The sequence below is a fragment of the Balaenoptera acutorostrata genome, chromosome 3 (genome assembly GCF_949987535.1).
Source record: "Balaenoptera acutorostrata chromosome 3, mBalAcu1.1, whole genome shotgun sequence".
In the NCBI taxonomy this organism is placed as follows: Eukaryota; Metazoa; Chordata; class Mammalia; order Artiodactyla; family Balaenopteridae; genus Balaenoptera; species Balaenoptera acutorostrata.
The window spans coordinates 155302067-155307025 of record NC_080066.1 but is presented as its reverse complement, the minus strand read 5'-3'; the positions used below and the strand labels follow the sequence as shown (position 1 = coordinate 155307025).

At 47.0% G+C, this 4959-nt stretch overlaps 1 long non-coding RNA gene across 1 annotated transcript; it reads right to left on the bottom strand.

The window, feature by feature from the left end:
• Positions 1-601: 601 nt before the first annotated feature.
• On the bottom strand, positions 602-4288 carry LOC130707510 (uncharacterized). Its single transcript, XR_009007405.1, has 3 exons — positions 4227-4288; positions 3778-3882; positions 602-838 (listed from the first exon to the last, which is right to left on the bottom strand). It is a non-coding gene; the product is annotated as an uncharacterized LOC130707510 (long non-coding RNA).
• Positions 4289-4959: the final 671 nt, after the last annotated feature.

Sequence of the window (4959 nt, the reverse complement as noted above, 5' to 3'; positions counted from 1 at the left end):
CATTCTTGGAGGGAGCGGTGTTGTGTGCCTTTTGTCAGTGGTAGGCCATGTTCTACACGGTGTGGGTATGTTAGTTCTGCTTCCGAATCTCGGCTCCTCCTGGAGCTACCAATTACACTCTAGCCTTCATCCCGGAGCAGGGCTTCCATGCCCCAGGGTAATCAGGGACCACCCTGATTGCACAAGTGTGGTCGCCTACAATTAGAAAAGCCTGTGTCGTGCAGTGTTTAACTCTGACCAGAGTAAGAGGAGGCCTGAGAAGTACAAAGGAAAACCACGGTTACAGCCCCAAGAAGCTCCATCAGGACACTTCCTAACATAATGTTTAAATTTCACTGTCATCGTCATCTTCGTTGTCATTCCAGTACCCACCCACCTCTGCACTGCTTTAAACCTTACTGCGTTACCATCTGCCACGTCTTTGGGGTCATTCATGCATTCACCTTGGAATGTCTCAGCAGGAAGCTTTTTAATCTTTGTTAAGAACCAAACATGCCAGGCACTGTGTTAGGTACTTTATCAACTTTATTTTATTTAGTCATCACCACAACTCCATGAAGTTGATCTGTTAGAATCCTTTTAGCTGCAAGTAACAGCTACCTTAATAATACTGGATTGAGCTAGGGGTCCCTCACTGAACAGTGAAGGAACTGATGATCTCAGGAAAAAGTCCAGAGATGGGTGGCTCTAGGTGCTGAATGTGGCACCAGGACCCCAGTTCTTTCCACGGTTCCATTCTGTCGTCTTTAGTGTGTTGGCTTGACTCTCTGAGTAGTTGCCTTCATCACAACAAGATGGCTGCTGTGGCCCCAGCCATCACTCCAGACATGACATCCAGCTGCAGAAGGACAACTGTTTCTCTCATGTTTCAAGAGGAGGGGAATATTTCCTAGAACAACTCTCTAGACAAACCCCTCAAAGATCCCTCCCTACATCTCATTGACCAGAACTGAGTCACAGATCCATCCCAAAAAGAATCACTGACAAGGGGAATATTATACCAAGATTTGTTTAGACTCATCAGGATTTCCCCCTTTCCCACCCTGGGCATGAGGAAGAGGGGTGGATTCCTGAAAAAAAAATTTAGGGCACTAAGGAAGAAAGCAGGAGTGACTATTGGGTGGTAATCAACAATGTCTGCCACACAGATAATTACTGTTATCTCCATTTTACAGATGGGAAAACTGAAGCTAAGAGAGATGAAGCAATGACTTAAAGTCACAGTAAGAGGCCAAGTTAGGATCTGAACCCAGAACTGTTTGACTCTAAAGTCCTAGCTCTTTCTACTGTAGGATGCACCAAGCACTATTCTACATCTGCTTGTGAGTAAGAAAGACTGTTATATGCACATCTACTTCAAATTCTTGCTGAAACAAGGGAGGGTATAAATAATATACAGATACACTCATATATTATTTTACTGACAATAAAGTTATGTCATAAGAGTTTACATTAAGGTAGGTATTTATTAGCATTTACTTAGGGCCTTCTAGGTGACTTGAGGATAGAAGGGTAAGCCCTAGACTTGAACTTCATGAGTCCCCAGTGGGGGAGTTGTATGAACAGATAACTACAGTTCTTTGTGATACATGCAGACTGTCATTGAAGTAAGAGCAGCGAAATGTGGGAGACCAGTTTCACAGGAAAGGTAAAAACTGAGTTGGGTTTTGAAAGATACACAGAAGTTTGCTCAAAGAAGCAGAGGGGAAAGCATTCTTTCTAGGCAGAGAAAAGAGCCCTGCAAAGGCACGGGGCAGGAAGAGATAGAAAGGCGGGTGGGAGGCAGTTTCCCAGGGGCCTCGCGTTCCAAACTAAGGAGTTTGTCTTGATTCTGTTAGGCGCCTGGAAGATTTTTAAGCAGGAAAGTAAAGCAATCAGATTTGAATGATTTTGAAGACTTGGAACCCCTAATGAACCCAAGTGAACGTGAGTAGGCAACGTGGAAGAGAGGAATCAACGTGTAAGACACAGATGTGTGCTCCAGACGTGTGGATCCCGACACAAGTTAAGTCACAGAGGAGGAACGAGAAGGAGTTCTCCCCTCATCAGCACTGCGTCCAGCTGTTCTTGGGGCCCAATGTGCCACACAGGGATGTGCGGGACCTTCCAAGGGCTTGAGAAAACCCACAGAGACTATGAATAACTTGATTAATGTATCCATACAGAACAAACATACTGACTCTGAGATTGTTACTAAAAGGTAGCATTGAGTGTTTACTATATTCTAGGCACTCTGCTAAGTACTCTATATACATTATCTTATTTAATTCTTACAACAATCTAATAAAGAAGGTTTAGGCTAAATTACATGAAATTGCCAGTATTTGATGTGTTTAATTTATGAGAACAGGGGAGGAACCTGGAGGTTGGCATGGGTCACACAATCACACAAAGCCAACTTACGATTCAAACTCAGGTCTGTCTGATAAGGACTCTAGAGCAGGGGTCCCCAACCCCCGGGCCGCGGACCGGTAGTGGTCTGCGGCCTGTTAGGAACTGGGCCGCACAGCAGGAGGTGAGCGGCGGGCAGCAAGTGAAGCTTCATCTGCCGCTCCCCATCGCTCGCATTACCGCCGGAACCACCACCTCACCCCTCCCCCCGGCCGTGGAAAAATTGTCTTCCAGGAAACTGGTCCCTGGTGCCAAAAAGGTAGGGGACCGCTGCTCTAGAGTAAGGCAACCCTGAGTTCTAACTGCAGCCACCACTTACTAGCTGTGTGTCCTGGGACAGGTTGCTTAACCTCTCTGAGCTTCCTTTTCTTTATCTATACAGTGGGGAAAATAACGGAACCCCTTCATTAGGTGTGGATTAGAATAGAGAATGCATTAAAACTCTCAGCACAATGCCAGACACAGAAGAGGCTCCCAATGAATGTTAGCTGTGCCTATCATCGTTGTTATTAATATTCCAAAGTCTGGGCTGTTAAGCACCTTCCCAACCCGCTGCGGGGTGGGATGCCTTCTGGAGTCACTGTGTCCCGTGGGCAGAAAGGAAAGAGATTTTATTGCAGGAACCATGACAGTGTTACTGGTAAATAATCTTCAAGCTCATGGGCCGAGGAGAGCCCGAAGCTGTGTCCTCTAGCTTCCAGCACTGCAGACCCCTGCTTGCCTCTTCCTCTCCTGAGGTCTCTGGGCCCTCAGAGCCACAGGGGATGACCCAGGAGGAAGCAGCCTTTGCACTGGAGAGTGGCTGGGGCAGCTCTGCCCTCATTTGGGGCGGCCCTCCTATGGAGCTATTTCTGCTCCTTTTCTCATGAACCAGCCTAAATGGAGTGTATTTCCAGGAAAGCCCGGCTGCCTTTGCTTTCAAGAGCTGCGACTACCAGTGAGGGGTCCTGTGAGTCCCCATCCCCCTCGGGCCTCATGTACGCGTTTTCTGGTTTTGTGTACAGATGTTTCCGATACATGCATGCATGCAGCTGTGTTTGTGTTTCTGGGCCCAAGGGGAGCTGTGCTGGCATGGGCTGGAGGTTGACACCACCCTTGGCAGCAAGAGCCCCAGGACACCTTATGCCCATTACATTCCATGCCTGGGTGGGATCCCTGCCTGCTGGGTGAGTATTGACCTCCTGCACCTTTCCAGCTAAATTTCCAAGTGTTCTTTAGGCAGAAATTACAAGTGCTGTTAACTTGAGAATGCAGTTCAAACCCTGACACCCAGCTGTTCTCAGGTCATCTACTGGAGATGGGGTGCTTCTCGCACAAACTGACATGGAGGCAGCTGCGGTAATAAAAGACTGAAAGAAGAGAACAGGCGGGCCAGCTAAACTGTACCTTCGTTTCAGTGCTTTTGGATGTGCACAGATCTTTCTGGTACCGTCTGCCCTTTTGCTTGGCTGGCCTCTTGCACAAGACCTGGCTGCCCCCAGCTCAGTCTCTCTGAAAAACATGGTTAACCCCCTCCAGAGAAACGCAGAATACAGACACTCCTTATGCATTTTCCTGCAAGCATTCTATAGCTCCAGCCTGGAAAAGCTTCCAAAAGTTTTTTGAACCAAAGATAATAATAATAATAATAAAAGAGGTGGGGGAGGAGAAAAGCTTGGGCAAACGTTCCTGTTGATTAATATTCAAGGGAACAGACTTGGATTGTAGGGAAAGGAAAAAGGAAGGGTTTTCCAGGTCAGTATAAACATTTGTGCTGTTTGCTTTAAAGGCACTTTCAAAATAGTTGGCCTCCCCAAAGCGATTTTTTGGAATCTACCCAGAGGGCAAAAACTTACCCTTCCTTCCCCCATCTGGAAAGCTTTCACACCAGAGGCCCCACTCATTCCTGAGCTCTGGCTTTAGAAAGAAGGACTTTCCCAACCTTCCAAGATTCCTTGCCCTCCCTCACCCGGCTGACCCACAAGGAGTTTGTGTTGGCTCCACCCTGCAGCAGCTGCATTCCAGCTGTGGTGCTGCTGTTAGGAAACATTTAGGAATCCTCTGGCTGGAAAGGTAAATGAGAAATGTGTCCTAATGACACCTGAATGCTGGCGAAAATCTGCAAACAGAGACGCCCAAGGAACAGATTCTTTGAGTCCCCTTTACAATTCTGCTGTGCAAAGAGCCAGCTGTTAGCTAACAGGAAAGGTTTTTAGTGGTCTCATGGATAAAAGTGCTGACCAGACTGACCCCCCACCCCTACTGTGACATGCAAGAAAATGAAAGTCAAACATATTTGTGAAGCGTCAAAAATATTTTCACTTACTCATGAGTGCTCATCTTTTTAATTAAAGCATAGCATCTTGCTCAAAACAAGCCTCTGGAACAACAGAGTAATCAGAACCTTAATTTAGGGATTTGCCAGCTGATCTTGACTGCTGTGGGAAGGTTATAGCAGTAGCTTAGAGGCAGACGATGGGGTGAATGTCTCCCAGGAGCTTCCCTAGTCTTCGGAAGACAGTGTCTGCCGGAGAATTCGGGTGTAGAGGGGGTGCCTCAGAAACCAGCAAGGATCCTTTAAATGCATAG